General features: G+C 41.7%; 1 protein-coding gene across 3 annotated transcripts in view; it reads left to right on the top strand.

Moving 5' to 3' along the window:
* pak4 (p21 protein (Cdc42/Rac)-activated kinase 4) overlaps positions 1–18,821 on the top strand; it is a 136,165-nt gene that overhangs the window by 65,130 nt on the left and 52,214 nt on the right. For all 3 annotated transcript variants that reach the window (XM_060855976.1, XM_060855975.1, XM_060855977.1), the window contains one exon: positions 15,821–15,999. The gene's annotated coding sequence lies outside the window, so the exon portion shown is untranslated. The remainder of the gene's footprint in view (positions 1–15,820; positions 16,000–18,821) is intronic.

The following is an 18,821-nucleotide window of genomic DNA, read 5'->3' as shown; positions in this document are numbered from 1 at the left end:
ATCCCTTGCACACATCCGAATCACCAGATAGGGCCTTTGTTTTCCAAATGAGATGTTAAAACAGCCTCTGATAAAGGAGTAGGGGGTGTTGTTGGATGATTATTGGCAGGAGGCCAGTCACGGGGATTAGCTTTTAAACCGTTCCTGGCAGTTCAGCCTCTGCGTAAATGATTTTCTGGGCTGTTTTCCATAGAGAGTTAAGCCACTGAACCCGAGAGAATCTCCACTTCAGTGACCTCCTTCAAGGAAGAGGCCAGGGAGCAGCAACCATTTGAGTGGAGCGAGCCATATTACTGAAATAAACCAAACCTTAGTTTGGTATGTTACATATTGTTACTGAATTGACCACTTGTGCTAAAAATGCTGATGTCCTCACAAGAGGTGTGTCCAGCACCTCTGCTGTACATTGCTGGCGGCTGTAGCTTAAAGGGCAGCCCACTCATCTCTGGGTCAAAAGGTTTCGGGCTGAGCACAGTTATAGTTGACCAAGGAAGCACTATATTCCCGAAGGTGCTCTGCTTTGAATGAAACTTTAAATTTGGAAGTTCTTTCTTTATCAGACGGCCCCAGAGCGTTATTTGATTATTCTTCTCATTCCTCAAATTGGTGTGTCTTCCCAGCTTTGGTTTTATCCTGTGTAATCTTCTTACAAGCTTTTATAAATTACCAATCTGTTGCCTTGTTCATTTAACCTTTCGTAGTCTTGCAGCACAGAGGGTTCAATTCGGCCAATAGTGGCCTGTGCTGGCTCTCGTTCCCATGCCATGTTCTGACTATCCTAGAATCCCTGCAATGTGGAAACAGGCCCTTCAGCCCAACAAGTCCACACTGATCCTCCAAAGAGTAATCCACCCAGACCCATTCCCTTACCCTATATTTGCCCCTAACTAATACATCCAACCTACACATCACTGAACACTATTGGACAATTTAGTATCGACAGTTCTCCTAAGCTGCACATCCTTTGATTGTGGGAGAAAACCCATGCAGACATGAGGGGAGAGTGCAAACTCCACACAGGCAATCGCCAGAGGTTGGAATCGAACCCAGGTCCCTGGCTCTGTGAGGCAGCACTGTTAACCACTGAGCCATTATGCTTCCACCACCTTTCAGCATTCTAGAGTTTGACAACTCTGAGCTGAAAAAAACTTCCCTATTCTCTCTTTGAGATCTCTTCACCAGTAAATTTTGAATCTAAGATCTCTGGTGACTTGCCACTTGCCAAAAGGAATGTTTTTTTCCATGAAAGTTTTTCACCTTATAAAACATTTCCCTGCCCTTGGCCTATTAGTACTTTAATGAATTCCTTAGAATGCATACTTAATCTCCTATGATCCTCAATTAGCTTGCCATTCTGTTCAATAACTTTGCCTGTGTGCTGATTCTTTAATATTTCCCAACCTCAGCTCCTCTATTTCCCCCATCCGTGTCTCTGTGTGATATCGTGTCAGATAGACCAGGTAAGTACTGCAAACTATTCAACTGTCAGAGGCTTCACAGCTCATACTGAATCTGATGCTTATGAATGCAAACCTCTGTAATTAGTGGATAAAGAGCTGTAGGGATGTAAAGTGCAACACAGAGGCAAGAGAGGGCAGATTTGAGGGCTGAAGACTTACTCTTCTGCTTTGAAGCCAGTGTGATCCTTTATTGTGATTCTGCAGAGCCAAGGTGGCCCATCGCAGGTATGAAGTGGAGATGCTGGAGTTTGACTGAGGAAGGAACAGTGCTCCAAAAGCTTGAATTCAAATAAACCTGTTGCACTATAACCTGACGTCATTTGATTTTTGACGTTGCACAGGTGATGGAGGCAGACATTCTCTTGTCTGTCGCTCACTTACTACCCTAATCACTAGGGAATCCCTTTCACCCTTTCCTTCACCTACTTTAAATAGCAGTCTGTGTATTTGTATGAAATGTGTTACTTTGGCAGGCATACTTGTTTCAGCTTCTTTGAATTTAGAATGTGCTACAGTTTATTTTTAACCTGATAACACTGTTCCCCCTAGAGTCTAGCGATGCTTCCCTGTTCATGAATTCAGCCACTCCTGGCTGCTGAACTATGGAAATTTTGTTACACTCAGAGACTCCCTCAAGGTTTCTGCAGCTTGTAGATGCTTCATAGCATTATAAGTTCAGGTGGGGATTTGCTGAGGCCATTGTCATTGATTTACTTGAGGCAAAACTAGCCCAAAATTGATGACTTAATGTTCACAGTTCAAGAGCAGTCACTGCAAAACAAAAACAGAAAACATAGGCAATGTTCAGCAAGTAGTTAGATTTTCAGGTTGGTGACTTTTCATTAAAGACGGAAATTTATTTCGGAGAACTACAATTTCAAAGAGTAGCACAGCCAACAAATCTAAATAGTTGGGCACAAGCTTTGCTGTCTCAGGACTCATACCTTTTTTTTTAAAAGAAGGTCAGTCTTAAAGCACTTTGTTACAGAACATTGCTCTACTAGATTATCCAACTAATGAAATAATTTATTTACAGCAAATACTAACTTGAACAATGATTTGATTCACCGTGCAGAAAGTCACTTTTTAATGAGAATAATTGGGTGAGGTCCATAAATTGCTGAAGGTAGTGAAGTATTAACATTTGACTCTTTTTTAAAATGAAGTGACTTAGCAGATATACTTTACAATGGAATTAAGATTGACTCTTGTATTTAAGTTGCAAAGACTTGTCAGGTAGTGTATTCCTCTTGCGTTGTTTGGAGTTCTGATCAGGTCATTGTGTTCAGTGGATTCTCTGTTCTGTGGGGTTTTGGTTACATAGTATGTATAGTGCAATAATTATAAGCCCTACAGGTCTACCTGCCATTTATTCTCCATACCAGCTTCTCCTACCCTTCCTCATCACCCAGTCAACATCTCTTCTTGTTTTCTCCCTCACATTTATTAAATTTTCCTCTTAAATATATCTGACCTTTTTTTACCGTCCATTGCTCCCTTTGTCAGGCAAAAGTTTCAACACTCTTAGCGCGCACACCTGCAAGTTCACCTCCAAGTTGCGCATCCTCCTGTCTTGCTGCTATTCCTTCACTTTTGCTGGGTCAAAAGCTTTGAACTCACTTCCAAGCAACACTGTTGCGTGTTCCTGAGATTACAGCAGTTTAAGAATGATGTGGAGGTGCTGGTGTGGACAATGTTCAATATCACACAGCACCAGGTTATAGTCCAACAGGTTTATTTGGAAGCACTAGCCTTCAGACCACTGCTCCTTCATCACAAACCAGCAGGACAGGATCGTAAGAGACAGAATTTGTAGCAAAAGATCAGTGTCAGGCAATTAAAACAGTTATTGAACAAATCTAGATTGCTGTCAAGTATTTCATCTTTTAGAATGGGTTGCAGGTTTCAATTCATTCATACAAAAATACCAGAACTTCTTTTAAGTCACTTCCTTGAGATAATGTAGGGTTTTATTTTTTTAAAAAAAAGTTACATCTCAGCTCAGACAATGCATTAAAGGTGTGAGGTTAGAGTTTGTCTATTTCCCAATCTTGATTCAGACTAGTTCTATTTACAAAGTAGGAACGTATAAAATGTTACATGGATTGACTGCCTGCGGATTGTGTGTTTTTTGAGCAAAATAGAATGTTTCTGCAAATATAATTGTGCAAATACAAATTCACCCCATAGACTTCAATGTGTGTCCACGCATGTGAGAGTGGGAGTGAGAGAGTGTTTGTGTGTGTGCTTGGTAGAGTAAATGTGTGGCGGAGTGCAAGCCTGTGAGAGGATGTGTGCGAGAGTGTGGGGGTTGTATGTATGTGTGTCTATGAGAGCATGTGTATGAGAGGGGGTCTGCATGAACGTAAGCATGTGTCTATATATGTGCTTGTGGGTGTATAATATAATGGCGTCACCTGCAGTGTGGCCAAGAATCCAAAGTCCTGGTTGATGCCATCCTCATGGCTACTGAACTTGGTTATCAGCCTCTGCTTGGCCATTCTGCGTTGTTGCATATCCCTAAGTGCTTCTTGGAGGATATATGTGCTCTCTCAGACATACACGTGCATATAGTCCCCACACTCTCACCCATTCACACAGCCTGTCTCAGGTCTATACTTTGTCACACTCATGCAAGCACTTTACCAAGCACATGCTCCCTCACGCCCACTCCCACTCGTACGCACACTCTCATTCCCTCCCCCTCCCCCTGCGTGCTCGCAAGTCTATGGAGTGAATTTGCCTTTCAGACACATTCTATTTTGCTCAAAAAGCACAATCTGCAGACAGTCAATCTATGTAACATTTTATAAATTCCTACTTTGGAAATAGAACCATGGGGAAACCTCAATCAACATGGGGAAACAGATGCACTCTAATCTCACACCTTTAATACATTGTTTGTGCTGAGATGTCACCTATTTGTATCAAATCTTAAGTTATCTCAAGAATGTGACTTAAAAGTAATTCTGGGATTTACATGTTAATGAACTGAAACCTGCAACCCATTCTAAAAGATGAAAGACTTAATAGCAATCTAGGTTTGTTCAATATATCACTTCAGTTGCACGACACTAATCTTTTGTTATAAATTCTGTGTGTTATGATCCTGCTCCACTGCTACCTGATGAAGGAGCAGCACTTTGAAAGCTAGTGCTTCCACATAAACCTCTTGGACTGTAACCTGCTGTTGTGTGATTTTTCAATGCAGTTTAAGAAAGCAGCTCACCAGCGTCTTCTACTAGGCAGTTAGAGTGACAATAAATGCTTGCCCAGCCAATACACCCATATCCCATGAATGAATTGGAAAAAAGAACACTTTTGCTTGTGTTACCTGTTGGATTTAAGCCTAATTTAGAATCCCCTGACATGCTGGCAGCATCTTAGGACATTGAACATAGAACAGTACAGCACAGTGCAGGCCCTTCAGCCATCCATGTTGTGCTGTCTTTTTATCCTACTCTAAGATCAGACTAACCTAAATACCCTTCATTGTACTATCTTCCATGTGCTGATCCAAGAATCGCTTAAATGTCCTTGATGTATCTGATTCTACTACCAATGCTAGCAGTGCATTCCATGCATCCACCACTCTTATACAATCACTTGAAAATTATGCCACCTCCTGATAGCTATTTCCGCAATAGACAGTAGGTGCAGGAGTAGGCCGTTCTGCCCTTCGAGCCTGCACCACCATTCAATATGATCATGGCTGATCATCCTTAATCAGTATCCTGTTCCTGCCTTATCTCCATAACCCTTGATTCCACTATCCTTGACAGCTCTATTCAACTCTTTCTTAAATGAATCCAGAGACTGGGCCTCCACTGCCCTCTGGGGCAGAGTATTCCACACAGCCACCACTCTCAGGATGAAGAGGTTTCTCCTCACCTCTGTTCTAAATGGTCTACCCCATATTTTTAAGCTGTGTCCTCTGGTTCAGCACTCACCCATCAGCGGAAACATGTTTCCTGCCTCCAGAGTGTCCAATCCTTTCATAATCTTATATGTCTTAATCAGATCCCCTCAGTCTTCTAAACTCAAGGGTATACAAGCCCAGTCACTCCAGTCCTTCAGTGTAAGGTAATCCCGCCATTCCAGGAATTGACCTTATGAATCTACGCTGCACTCCCTCAATAGCCAGAATGTGTTTCCTCAAATTTGGAGACCAGAACTGTACACAGTACTCCAGGTGTGGTCTCACCAGGGCCCTGTACCGCTGCAGAAGAACCTGTTTGCTTCTATACTCAATCCCTCTTGTTATGAAGGCCAGCATGCTATTAGCCGCCTTCATTACCTGCTGTACCTGCATGCTTACCTTCATTGACTGCTGTACGAGAACACCCAGATCTCTCTGTACTGCCCCTTTACTTAAATTGATTCCATTTAGGTAGTAATCTGCCTTCCTGTTCTTGCCACCAAAGTGGATAACCATACATTTATCCACATTAAACTGCACCTGCCATGCATCTGACCACTCACCTAACTTGTCCAGGTTACCCTGTAATCTCCTAACATTCTCATCACATTTCACCCTGCCACCCAGCGTAGTATCATCAGCAAATTTGCTAATGTTATTACTAATACCATCTTCTATATCACTGATATATATTGTAAAAAGCTGCGGTCCCAGTACTGATCCCTGCGGTACCCCACTGTTCACTGCCTGCCATTCCAAAATGGAGCTATTTATCACTACCCCTTGTTTCCTATCAGCCAACCAACTTTCAATCCAAGTTAGTACTTTGCCCCCAATACCATGCGCCCTAGGTTTGCTCACTAACCTCCTACGTGGGAGTTTCTCAAAAGCTTTCTGAAAGTCCAGGTACACTACATCTACTGAATCTCCCTCGTCCATCTTCAGAGTTACATCCTCAAAAAAAATTCCAGAAGATTAGTCAAGCATGATTTCCCCTTCATAAATCCATGCTGACTCTGACCTATCCTGTTACTACTATCCAGATGCGTCGTAATTTCATCCTTTATAATAGACTCCAGCATCTTTCCCACCACTGAGGTCAGACTAACTGGTCTATAATTTCCTGCTTTCTCTCTCCCACCTTTCTTAAAAAGTGGTATAACAATAGCCACCCTCCAATCCGCAGGAACTGATCCTGAATGTATCGAACTCTGGAAAATAATCACCAACGCATCCACGATTTCTCGAGCCACCTCCTTCTGTACCCTGGGATGTAGACCTAACAGTCTCTCCAACACCAGTTCCTGGCAAATATAAATTCCCTAAAGTTCAGGTCCTTCAGCCACTGTTACCTCAGGGAGATTGCTTGTGTCTTCCCCAGTGAACACAGATCTGAAGTACCAATTCAATTCTTCTGCCATATCTTTGTTCCCCGTAATATATTCCCCTGTTTTTGTCTTCAAGGGCCCAATTTTAGTCTTAACCATTTTTTTGCCTTTCACATACCTAAAAAAACTTTTCCTATCCTCCTTTATATTATTGGCTAGCTTACCTTTGTATCTCATTTTTTCTCTGCGTATTTCCTTCTTATTAATCCTCTGTTGTCCTTTAAAAGCTTCCCAGTCCTCCATTTTCCCACTTATCTTTGCTATGTTATACTTTTTCTCTTTTAACTTTATATGTTTCTTAATTTCCCTCATCAGCCACAGCCACCCATGCCTCCTCCTAGGATCTTTCTTCCTTTTTGGAATTAACTAATCCTGCATCTTCTGCATTATATACAGAAATATCCGCCATTGTTCCTCCACGGTCATCCCTGCTAAGGTATTGCACCATTGAACTTTGGCCAGCTCCTCCCTCATAGCTCCATAGTACCCTTTATTCAACAGAAATATTGTCACTTCCGATTGTACCCTCTCCCTCTCAAATTGCAGATTGAAGCTTATTGTATTCTGGTCACTACTTCCCAATGGCTCCTTCACTTCGAGGTCCCTGATCAATTCTGGTTCGTTGCACACAATACCAGATCCAGAATTGTCTTCTCCCTGGTAGGCATCAGCACCAGCTGTTCTAAGAATCCATCTCTGAGGCACTCCACAAAGTCTCTTTCTTGAGGTTCAATACCATCCTGATTCTCCCAGTCTACCTGCATGTTAAAATCCCCCATAACAACTGTAGTAACATCTTTGCGACAGGCCAATTTCAGCTCCTGATTTAACTTACATCCGATATCCAGACTAATGTTTGGGGGCCTGTAGATGACTCCGAAAAGGGTCTTTTTACCCTTAGTATTTCGCAGCTCTATCCACACTGACTCTACATCCCCTGACTCTAGGTCCCCCCGCGCAAGGGACTGAATATCCTCCCTTACCAACAAGGCCACTCCACCCTCTCTGCCTGTCAGTCTGTCCTTACAATAGCACGTGTAGCCTTGAATATTCATTTCCCAGACCCTGTCCACTTGAAGCCACATCTCAGTTATCCCCACAGTATCGTATCTGCCAATTTCCAAAAGAGCCTCAAGCTCATCCATCTTATGTCTAATGCTTTGTGCATTCATATATCGTATTTTTAATTTGTTACAGCTCTCACCCTTCCCATCAACTCCTATTTCACTCAACCTTACAGCGTGATCCCTTTTCGAGTTTTCTGCCTCATTGATACAGTTGTCTTTCTTGAATTCCCTTGTTCTAACTTTCCCTTCAATTCCCTTCTTAAACATCCAGTTTGTCCCCTCCTCTCTCTCCCCCCCCCCCCCCCCCCCCCCCACTTAGTTTAAACATAGCTATGTTGCAGTAGCAAACCTACCTGCCAGAATGCTGGTCCCTAAACTATTAAGATGCAAACTGTCTCTCTTGTATAACTTATGCTTACCACAAAAACATACCCCAGTGATCCAAGAATTTAAATCTTTGCTTCCTGCACCAGTTCCCCAGCCACACGTTCAAGTTCATTATCTCCCTGTTTCTGGCCTCACCAGCCCGAGGAACTGGAAGCAAACCGGAGATAACCACCCTGGATGTCCTGCTTTTCAGCCGCCTTCCTAGTTCTCCAAAGTCTCGCTGTAGTATGTTCCTCCTCTTCTTCCCGGCATCATTTGTGCCGACATGTACCACTATCTCTGGCTCTTCACCTTCATCCTTAAGGATTTCCTGCACTCTGTCTGTGATGTCTTTAACCCTGACATCAGGAAGGCAACACACCATCCTTAAGTCCCGCCTGCTGCCACAAAAACCCCGGTCAGTTCCTCTGACTATGGAGTCCCCTATTACCACGGCTCTGTGTGATGTCCGACTCTTCCGCTCTGCCTTCACGCCAACTTTTGATTGACAACTGTTCGCCTCACGGACTGGCAGTGTCATCTGTCTCTACTGTTTCCAAAAGATTCAACTTGTTCCTGACAGGTACTTCCCCTGGGGTCTCTTGCACCTGTCTCCTCACTGCCTTCCTCATCGTCTGCTCTCTTCTGCTCTTTTCTGGTATTATCGGTGTAATAACCTCGCTGAAGGTCTTGTCCAGAAAGATCTCGTTCTCTCAGATGAGCCTAAGGTCCTCGAATTCTTTCACCAGTGCTGCATTGTGCTCTGTCAGTAGCTGAACGTGTACACACTTTCCACACTTCTATGAGCCAGACACACCAAAGTTGTTGACCTCCCACATCAAGCACAGCACACTGAACCAGCTTGGCAATGGGAAAAAGTCTCTGGCTATCTTCTCTATCTTTGCCTCTCATCATCTTGTACATCTCTATCAAGTCACTTCTCATCCTCCTTCGCTCTAATGAGAAAAGCTCCAGCTCCCTCAATCTTCACAACACCAACTTCTTCAATAATTTTACAAATCCTCTATTAGGTCACCTCTCAGCGTTTGCTGTTTGTGTGAAAGTCGTCCCAGCCTGGTCAGACTTCGTGTTCCAATCTATCAATACCGCATTATGCTTGTAAATATTATTTTGCATTTTTTCCAGTGCTTCTGCATTCTGTGTAGTTATAGAGACCAGCTATTGTACATCCGGTTTGAGTCATTTATTCAAGATATGCATGCAGTTCGCTTGTGTACAGGACATTTGCCATACCGAGGCAGTGCACAGTGGTTCAGATAAATTACTGAAGTCAGTGTTTGGTCTTTGTGATGTAGTTAATGTGGGTTATATGTTGTGTCTTTCCTTTATTGTAACCAAAACACGACCAAATCCCATTCAAAGTATCACTCTGTGTATGCTGACTTATATTGACCCATGGCCTGGCAGAATTTAACATCTCATTCTTGTATCCAAGTCTCTCATGACCATGCTTCCCCCCCCCCCTTTCAATAACCTTCATCAACATAGTCTGTTGAGTATTCCCAATGTTAATCATTCCATTTGTTGGTAGCTATGCTTACAGCTAGCTGAACCCTAGGCTTTGGAATTCCCTCCCTAAACATCTTTGTAGATTTTTTTCTTTTAATAACAATCCTTAAAATCTTGAAACAATCTTTTGATCACTTGTCCTACTTTCTTGCATGGTTTTGTTTCCAATGTCTGGGGATGCTCTTGTAAAGCAATTTGATGTATTTTGTGATACTAAAGATGTTATATAAATGTTTATTTTCATATGGGTGTGTTCACAGGTTATCACTGATTTTTCCAGCATTTATTATTCATTCCTAATTATCCTAACGAATGTGTTGATGAGCTATCTTCTTGGGGTGTGCATAAACCCACTGCGCTGTTAGGGAGGAAGTTTGAGGCATTTGACCCAGCTACAATTATGAAGCACCAATACGTTTCCAAGGCAGGATGGTGTTTGGGTTCAGCAGGGATCTTGGAGATAGTGGTGTTCCCAAGCATTTGCTGCCCTTGTTCTTTGGAAGGCTAGGGGTTGCAGGTCAGAAAGGTGATTATTTATGAGCTGTTGTTTGGGAAATTCCAACTCGGCAACTGAATATAGGGTGTGATCTAATGATGAGTCACAAAGGTTTTATAGCATTTAAGCACTTGACATACACAGTTAGCAGGTGCAACTTTTATTTTCAGAATGAATATCTGATGACACCCCCAAACACACATGCTGGACCTGTTTAAAATGCCAGTATTGCCAGTTGCATCATTCCACCCTGTTTGTTCATAATGTTTGTGCTTATTTAGGTGCCACTATGGCTATGCTGTTAGAATGTCTCTCAAAGTGCATGAACAGAACTTCCCACATGTACCATGTACATCTTTCAGCTGTGTCGTGAGACACAACCATTTTAAATTGGGTTCTTAATGGTGGGTGAGAGAGCAATTGGTAGAATGGATCCAAAAGGACATCTGCCTGCCTTTAATGCAGAAATTCTAAAGGCTTCTTGCTTGGATTCCAGTGGCCACATAACACTTATCCTTGGGACAGTATTAAAAAATGTAATGTATTGTGGTACCCAAATATTTTGTTATGCTGCCCTCTCTGTTGGGAGGCCCACATGTGGGCGGCACGGTGGCACAGTGGTTAGCACTGCTGCCTCACAGCGCCTGAAGACCCGGGTTCAATTCCCGACTCAGGCGACTGACTGTGTGGAGTTTGCATGTTCTCCCCGTGTCTGCGTGGGTTTCCTCCGGGTGCTCCGGTTTCCTCCCACAGTCCAAAGATGTGCGGGTCAGGTGAATTGGCCATGCTAAAATTGCCCGTAGTGTTAGGTAAGGGGTAATGTAGGGGTATGGGTGGGTTTCGCTTCGGCGGGTCGGTGTGGACTTGTTGGGCCGAAGGGCCTGTTTCCACACTGTAAGTCTAATCTAATCTAATCTAATAATATAACTTTAATAATGGATGCCTGCTTCCCTGCCTTTCCCCTCTGTTGATAAGAGTTAATGTTTCAAGTCCAACGTAAATCTCTTCCTCAGTACTGGAGACATAGGGAAAATGGTGGGTTTTAGATGAAGCAGATGTTGCTGCTTTGATGCCTTTGCGACTTGAAGAAGAAAGTGAATTTCTTCTGAGACGCTATGGGAGCTCGAGGCAAGCTACTACTGTGTGTTCGTGTCAGAGGCAGAGTTGGAGGACCCACTTCTGGAATGCCCCAAGAGGAGTTACAAAAAAACCAGTCCAAGTCTTCTGACTCCGAGGGGGAGGGATGTTGTGATTTTAACGAGGTCAGCCAGACGGACCTCATTGCAGGAGTTCCCTGATTGGGGCTATCAGTGTGGTGCAATCAAGGAACCCTGGCTGACCGATTAAAAACAGGAGTATCAGAAATTCTAATCGCTCAAAGCTGGCTCTGAGGGAACTTGATCAGTGTTAAGGACTCCACTTGTAAATAAAGGGTGACTTAGTGATGGAATACCAGCCTTTGTGGAGTTATTTCAGTGGTGAGCAGCAAGTGGAACAGAGGGGAAGGTTAGGTGGTAAGAGAAATCAAAGATCACACTTAGATTGAAATTGGTTTATTCAATCCTGATGAAAGGCTTATCCCCAAAACATCAACTTTCCTGCTCCTCGGATGCTGCCTGACTGCTGTGCTTTTCGAGTACCACAGACCCTGATCTCCAGCATCTGCAGTCCTCACTTTCTCCATTGGTTAACTCAGGACAAACCAAGGTTTAAGCTGGAAATCTCTGTGCAATATGTAACTCAATTGTTTATAATTTGCTCCCCATCTCTAACTACCTTCAACTTATTCTTTAAATTGTCAATGTCTTTTCCTTCCATCCTCCTTCCCTACTACATTCAATGTATATGGCAGTTGCACCTTAACCCTAAGTTACAGGCCTCCATCCTCTACTGCATTCTCTTCTGTTTCAGATTCTTGTTTTTAAAACTTTCCTCTGTTTAACAGAGTTGACTGTCCTACATCTTCTACCCTTTAGCCAGGCATCTATTTGTCTTGTGCCTTAGTGAGTGCCATGGGACATTTTTCTATATTTAAAAGCGCCATTAAAAATACAAGTTGTTGGACTACATTGCTCAGGGATTTCTTCAAAATTCCCACAAGTATTTAATTGGATTTTGTTTGACTCTTCCTGGTACACAAATTAAATGTTCACTCAGTTCTGTTTAGTACCAATTCTATATTATATTATTGGTTTGTGTATTTCTTGCAACATCCTGTGTCTTGCTTCACATTGTGACTATTGTGTTTGTCCTTCTTTAAATGAAAAGAAGCTTGAGACCAAGGTGACTTGCTGTCTACTCCAGAGTCAATAAAGTCAACAACTTGAGGCCTTGGGTTTTTTTTTTAAAGCTGAAACAATAGAAGCAGCCTGAATGGGTGTGGTCAAGCTCTCATAGAACTATGATTTTTAGGTTTAGCAGCAGTTGCTGGATCTTGAAGCTGGATGGGGAAGCTCTTATTTCCCCTCTCTGTTACAGCTAAAAGCTGTGGTTCTCTTCCTGCTACCAGAATTGCATAAGAAGAAACCTGTTTTACTGAAATTGTCTTTGCCATTGGTGTGTTCATGGAATGTTACTATCTTGAAATGGCTAAGTAGTAGTAGTTAATACGTTAAGCATTTTGATAGAGCTACTGTTAAGCCAATTTTATTTTTATTTTGCATGTATTTTAATTAAATTGTATGAATAAAATGTGTTTTGTTCCAGGACAGGTAGTTTGACAAATTAAATTGCATGCAGAATGAGACATTTGGAACCTGCCTTTAAAATAAGAAAAAAATAGGGTATAGGATAAATGCTTCATATATTTTGAGGTGGTTTGGTCTGTTCCATAGCATTCTGGCTGTATTAAAGATAATTATACATTCCATAATTTCTGACAATTTGAGTTGGATATTCTTTCACTACCTTAAATCATCGTCATTAATTTATCATGTATTCCTCTTCTGTTTTGTGTGAGCTATCTACCTAAACAGGACATCTGATGGATCTTGTTTTAAGATGTGATTTGGGGTAGTTGCTCACTGTAGCATTTAAATGCAATTTAATATGGAAATTTGAAATGCTGCAGTCAGTTTCACTCTAGTTAATTGTTGCTTTTAGTTGTTGATTTAGTCTATTTCACTTAATCCTCAAAATGGGTTACAAATCTCCACCCTTTTTCTGCCCTCACTTTCACTTGAAGATACTGACTTTATCCTAAGTGTTCAGTAAGGATATCCGACTTCCAAAGTAAGAAACTGCAAATGTTGCAAAATTGAAATAAGAGCCCAACCGTTGGAAGTGTTCAGGTCAGGTAGAGTCTGTGGAGAGAGAAATAGTTAGCACTGCCGATGAAGCCGGATACTGACAAAGTGTCATCTCAACCTGAATCATTAATTCTGTGTGTCTCCACACGTTTTCAGGTCATGATTACCTTTCATCAGAAGCCATCGGTACAAAGGTCATTTTGACCTGTGCTGTTAACTCTGTTTCTGTCCACATGAACTGCCTGACCTACTGAGTATTTCCAGTGCTTTAGTGTTTGAGAAAAAAAATTCCTCTGGTACAAACCTCACCTAAGCAGTTACCTCCATTTTGAGCTTGAATGTTCAGTGTGGCAGGCATTGTACACTGCACCTTTTTAAACATTTGTTTTTGAAGTTAACTCACTTAATCGCAATCAGGAGTGGAGAATTTGATTCTCCTTGTCCCTTTCAGTTGTCTAATGGTGCCAAACCCAATTGTAATCTAATTATAAAATTGCCTTTAAAGAGACAGCAGCTATTTTGTTCTGACTGCATGTGTCAGTGATGCAATTCAAAAGATTAGCATGCTGCAGATGGGCTAAGACAATCCAAAATGTGAAAGGAATTTCATTGTAAGAAGCTGGTTCCTGGAATTTGAGAGAGAATTATTTAAAAAGTACAAACTCTAGGATGGCCTGTGATCACTTTGACAGCCAGCACTTTTTGAAGCTATTTGGGTCTAACCCGTCACTAAGTTCTCATCAACCCAGTAAAGAGAGTGCTTGAAAGTGGGAGTATAGGTGAATAAAGTGACCGGTGGTCGTGCTTTAGAGGCATCCTTTTTCATGCATGTTCTATGTCTCTTTCTATTTATGTGAAGTACATGTAAAACTGTTGCTTATGCTGGTGATGAAACCTAATTATGGAGTTTTTAAAAAAAATTAAACTAATATTCTCTGAAAGATCTCCTTACCAAATTAACATTTATCCCCCTCCCCTGAGAGTATAGATTCCATTTTCTAATCCTATCCACTACGTATACATGAGCTTGGGCATTTTGTGGATCGCACAAGTTGGCCATTGTGGGCATCACAGCTGAGCATTGCTTTGTCTCTGGCTAGCACTCATGTACTCGCAGGCCTGTTGGTAGTGTGGCTGGATATCTCTTTCGTATTATTCTGTGCCTTAAATGCAAGGGCGCACAGGCTCTGTGAAAGGAGGCCACTTGGCCCATCATGTCAGAACTGTTCTGTATCAGCAACATAAATTCTTATTAAACATCGAAAGCCTCTGCAAACATCGGTTGAAAGTCACAGTACAATACAAATTAATTGGAGCAAGTTATAATTTTTGCGAATATATTGTATAGGGCCAGAAATTATATATTCTATCGGGCCATCTTAGCTGTCGTTGCTTATTACAGCTAGAATACGGCAACTCTTTCATCATCCATGTGACATCTCCAAAAATTATCCAGCCATTTATTTCTAACCCCATGCTATTTCTACTTACCCTGTTAATATTTATTTTCAAATATTTGCCTGCTTATTTCTTTTTAAAAAAAGTTGGACTTTGTTCCCACTACTGTTTTTGTTCTGAAATCCCATATCATAGCAACCATGTTACATGGAAAGAAGTCTCAAAATTTCTAATCTTTAACAAATCTCAATTGATGGGGCATTCTTTGTGTTAATTCCGTGCCTTTGAATTGCACCATCACTGAAGTTCTGACTTTGCAGTCTGAGCTGGTTCAGGAGTGGCAGGAAACGTCCTTCTCTGGTTGTAGTGTATGTTTCAAACAATACCTTCTCAATCTGCACTTTGAAATACTGAAATTGAAATTATATCTCACTGTTCAATCATATTGCAGCTTGAAGGTTAATGAAACTAATTTTCTTATGACATTATTGCAAAGTTAACTCTTAACATGTGGCAGAAAAGCTGAATTCTGTGCTGCACTACTTTGTTCATCTTTCTGTACAGCATAACTTGACTCATGTAAATGTCTTTAATGTGAACGGCGTATATCTGATATTTCTGTTTGTTCATTTTCTTTCTAAAATGAGTTTTACTGGTTAAAGGCAAACAAACTATTCCACCCACTCATCTGTTGAAGAGGCTAATCCTTTGATTGTGAGTCTGTCTCCTCTATCAATGCCAGTTCAAGAAGCATACTGTGCTTTGAAACACTGATTGCATTGCTGTGTGCTGACTAAACCATGGTGGTTGACTTTTGTGCTGCAGAGCAGCTCGTAAATCTGATTCCATTGTTTGATTCTGGTCCTTTTTAAGAGTACTGCCTTTTTGATTGTGAGCAGGACAACATATTCTTCCTGATATCATGTTGTGTTTCAATTCTGTTTCCAGGTCAGAATGTGGACTCACTTCAAAGGCACTCTGGACATAGCCAACTGTTCCCATCTTGTTTCCAGCCCACATTAAAAGCTCGATTCAGGGCACGTCACGGTTCTCTACTGGTCTCGCTGCTTTTACTGTACACTGCAACAGTTACTGGAACTGTGAGAGGGGATCTTTCTTTTTAAAAGGTATTGTTTTCCTTCATGTTTTGACTTTATTGCTCAATTTAAGAGTAAAAATGCTAATATAAAATAGCGTTAAGCAACTCTCGCTAAACAGGAGACCTCAGAATCCCGAAAATCTTAACTTTAGACTTTGTGTTGTGATAATAAAAGGGTAGTTGACCCCTTCTAGAATAGAGCTTTCATGTAATATTCTGAAAACTGGTGTTAGTAAGAATTCTGTCAATGCTCATGTTTGTGTGTTTCTCATTAAATTGTTTAAACCAGGCATTGTTAACCTTTCCAAAACTATAGATAAGTTTTGTTAAATAAAAAAAATCAGCTGGGAATTAATTATGTTCAGTTGGTGGGCATTCATTTGGCAGCTCCCAGTGCTAATATGGACAATGGTATTGTCCCCTACTTTTGGGCTAGAAGGTTCTGGTTCAAATCCTACCTGCTCTAGAGGTTAGTTATAACATGTCCAAACATGTAGATTAAGTTTTCTGTGTACTTGGCTGGAGGCTGAGGGGTTTTTGGCTGGAGATGTGCAGTAAGCAATGTGTGGCTTCCATCTCTGTTTGGCTATCTGAATTCTAACAAGCTTATTTCCTCTGCTCTGTTGTTTTGTGCTAATGTGTATTCAAACCACACCAATTTGAGAAATGTCGTTTGCTTTAGGAAATTGTGACCTATTGCAAGTTAATAAGGCTCTCTCTTGGGCTTTCCAGTTGCAAATGTTCAAGTAACAACTGGGAATTAGGGACAGTATGGTACATTCAGAAATGTCTGACCTCGACTGGTGACAGAATAATTAAGGCGTAGAGATCCTTACAGTGGTTTTTATAATGTTATAGTTTCTATTTAGGGAAACACTGCAGTTAGTTTTTTTTTACAAAAAGCCCTTCTGCTCTCCACTGCAAAAAAAATTGTAATGTCTGTGGGATGAGTCTGGGAGGTTCCTTGACCAGGTGGCAGTTCAATATTGGAGGCTGTCCTCACTTGCACTAAGCTGTGATCTAGGGTAACAACCGTGAGCCTGTGCTGCTGAACCCAAACAAAGAATCCCGACAGCTGCTCTGCTAGAAATTACTAAATTCAGCATGGATTTAATCTGGTAATGTCCAGTCTGAGAGACTCCATACCCCACCAAGTAATCCATTTATCCACCAATCCCTCGGCAGACTGTTATATTTGAATATTTATTCTCAATTGGACGTCAGTTTTGTAATCCACCAGTACTACCTGGTATTAGGATTTCTGACTGTCAATCAATAAAATGAATCGAGGCAGCAGTGTCTTTTCCTTTGCAAGTATTTTTTCATGGACTGGGTTTTCTGATCATCGTAAGTGAGAGCAGATATTAGCAATACAAAGAAGGTCTGAGCACACGTATGATTTTAACAGTTCCGATGACTGAATATGAATTTGTATAATATTATGTGAACTTGCATTGGCATTATTGGATAATTTCAGAGCTTGGATATAAAGTTTATTGAAGCATGTAAAAGCAATTGGAAGTCAGTTTAGCCTTACAATGTGGAATTTGCAATGCCATTTTAGGTCTTTTGTGTTCATGTCACAATTTTGTACACCATTGGGTCCTGGTGACACACTCGTACTGTCAGGCTCGAGACAGATACGGCAGCCAATTTGCGCATAACAAAATCTCAGAAATGGCCAATAAATATATTTTGGTATATTGATCAGGGATGAATACTGATAAGGGCACAGGGAGCACTCCTCCTCATTGTCCAGTAGTGCTGTATGTCCACTCAAACAGAAGAACAATATTGGCTCAGTATCTAATTAGATGTTCAGCGTTGTAGCACTCCTTTAGTATAGTATTAAAGCATCAGGCTATGTTATGTATTCACCATCAACCCTGTGCTCACTAACTTACACAGGCTCCTAGCAGGACAGTCTCAATTTAAAAATTCTCCCACCTCTAGCATGCCTTCCTGTCTGCAATGACTTTCCAAGCATCAGCACCCCTGGACTTAGAGTCATAGAGATGTACAGCATGGAAATAGACCCTTCGGTCCGACCCGTCCATACCGACCAGATATCCCAACCCAATCTAGTCCCACCTGCCAGCACCCGGCCCATATCCCTCCAAACCCTTCCTATTCATATACCCATCCAAATGTCTCTTAAATGTTGCAATTGTACTAGCCTCCACCACATCCTCTGGCAGCTCATTCCATACATGTACCATACTCTGTGTGAAAACATTGTCCCTTAGGTTTCTTTTATATCTTTCCCCACTCACCCTAAACCTATGCCCTCTAGTTCTGGACTCCTCAGCCCCAGGGAAAGGACTTTGTCTATTTACCCTATCCATGCCCCTCATAATTTTGTAAACCTCTATAAGGTCACCCCTCAACCTCTGACGCTCCAGGCAAAACAGCCCCAGCCTTTTCTGCCTCTCCCTGTAGCTCAGATCCTCCAACCCTGGCAACATCCTTATAAATATTTTCTGAACCCTTTCAAGTTTCACAACATCTTTCTGATAGGAAGGAGACCACAACTGCACGCAATATTCCAAAAGTGGCCTAACCAATGTCCTGTACAGCTGCAACATGACCTCCCAAGCCCTGTACTCAATACTGTGACCAATAAAGGAAAGCATACCAAACACCGCCTTCACTATCCTATCTACCTGCGACTCCACTTTCAAGGAGCTATGAACCTGCACTCCAAAGACTCTTTGTCGGCAACACTCCCTAGGGCCTTACCATTAAGTGTATAAGTCCAGCTAAGATCTGCTTTCGCAAAATACAGCACCTCGCATTTATCTGAATTAAACTCCATCTGCCACTTCTCAGCCCATTGGCCCATCTGGTCCA

This window comes from Hemiscyllium ocellatum, chromosome 47, assembly GCF_020745735.1.
Source record: "Hemiscyllium ocellatum isolate sHemOce1 chromosome 47, sHemOce1.pat.X.cur, whole genome shotgun sequence".
Lineage (NCBI taxonomy): Eukaryota > Metazoa > Chordata > Chondrichthyes > Orectolobiformes > Hemiscylliidae > Hemiscyllium > Hemiscyllium ocellatum.
Note: the sequence above shows the minus strand (reverse complement) of the source record. Positions and strands in the feature narration are given on the sequence as shown.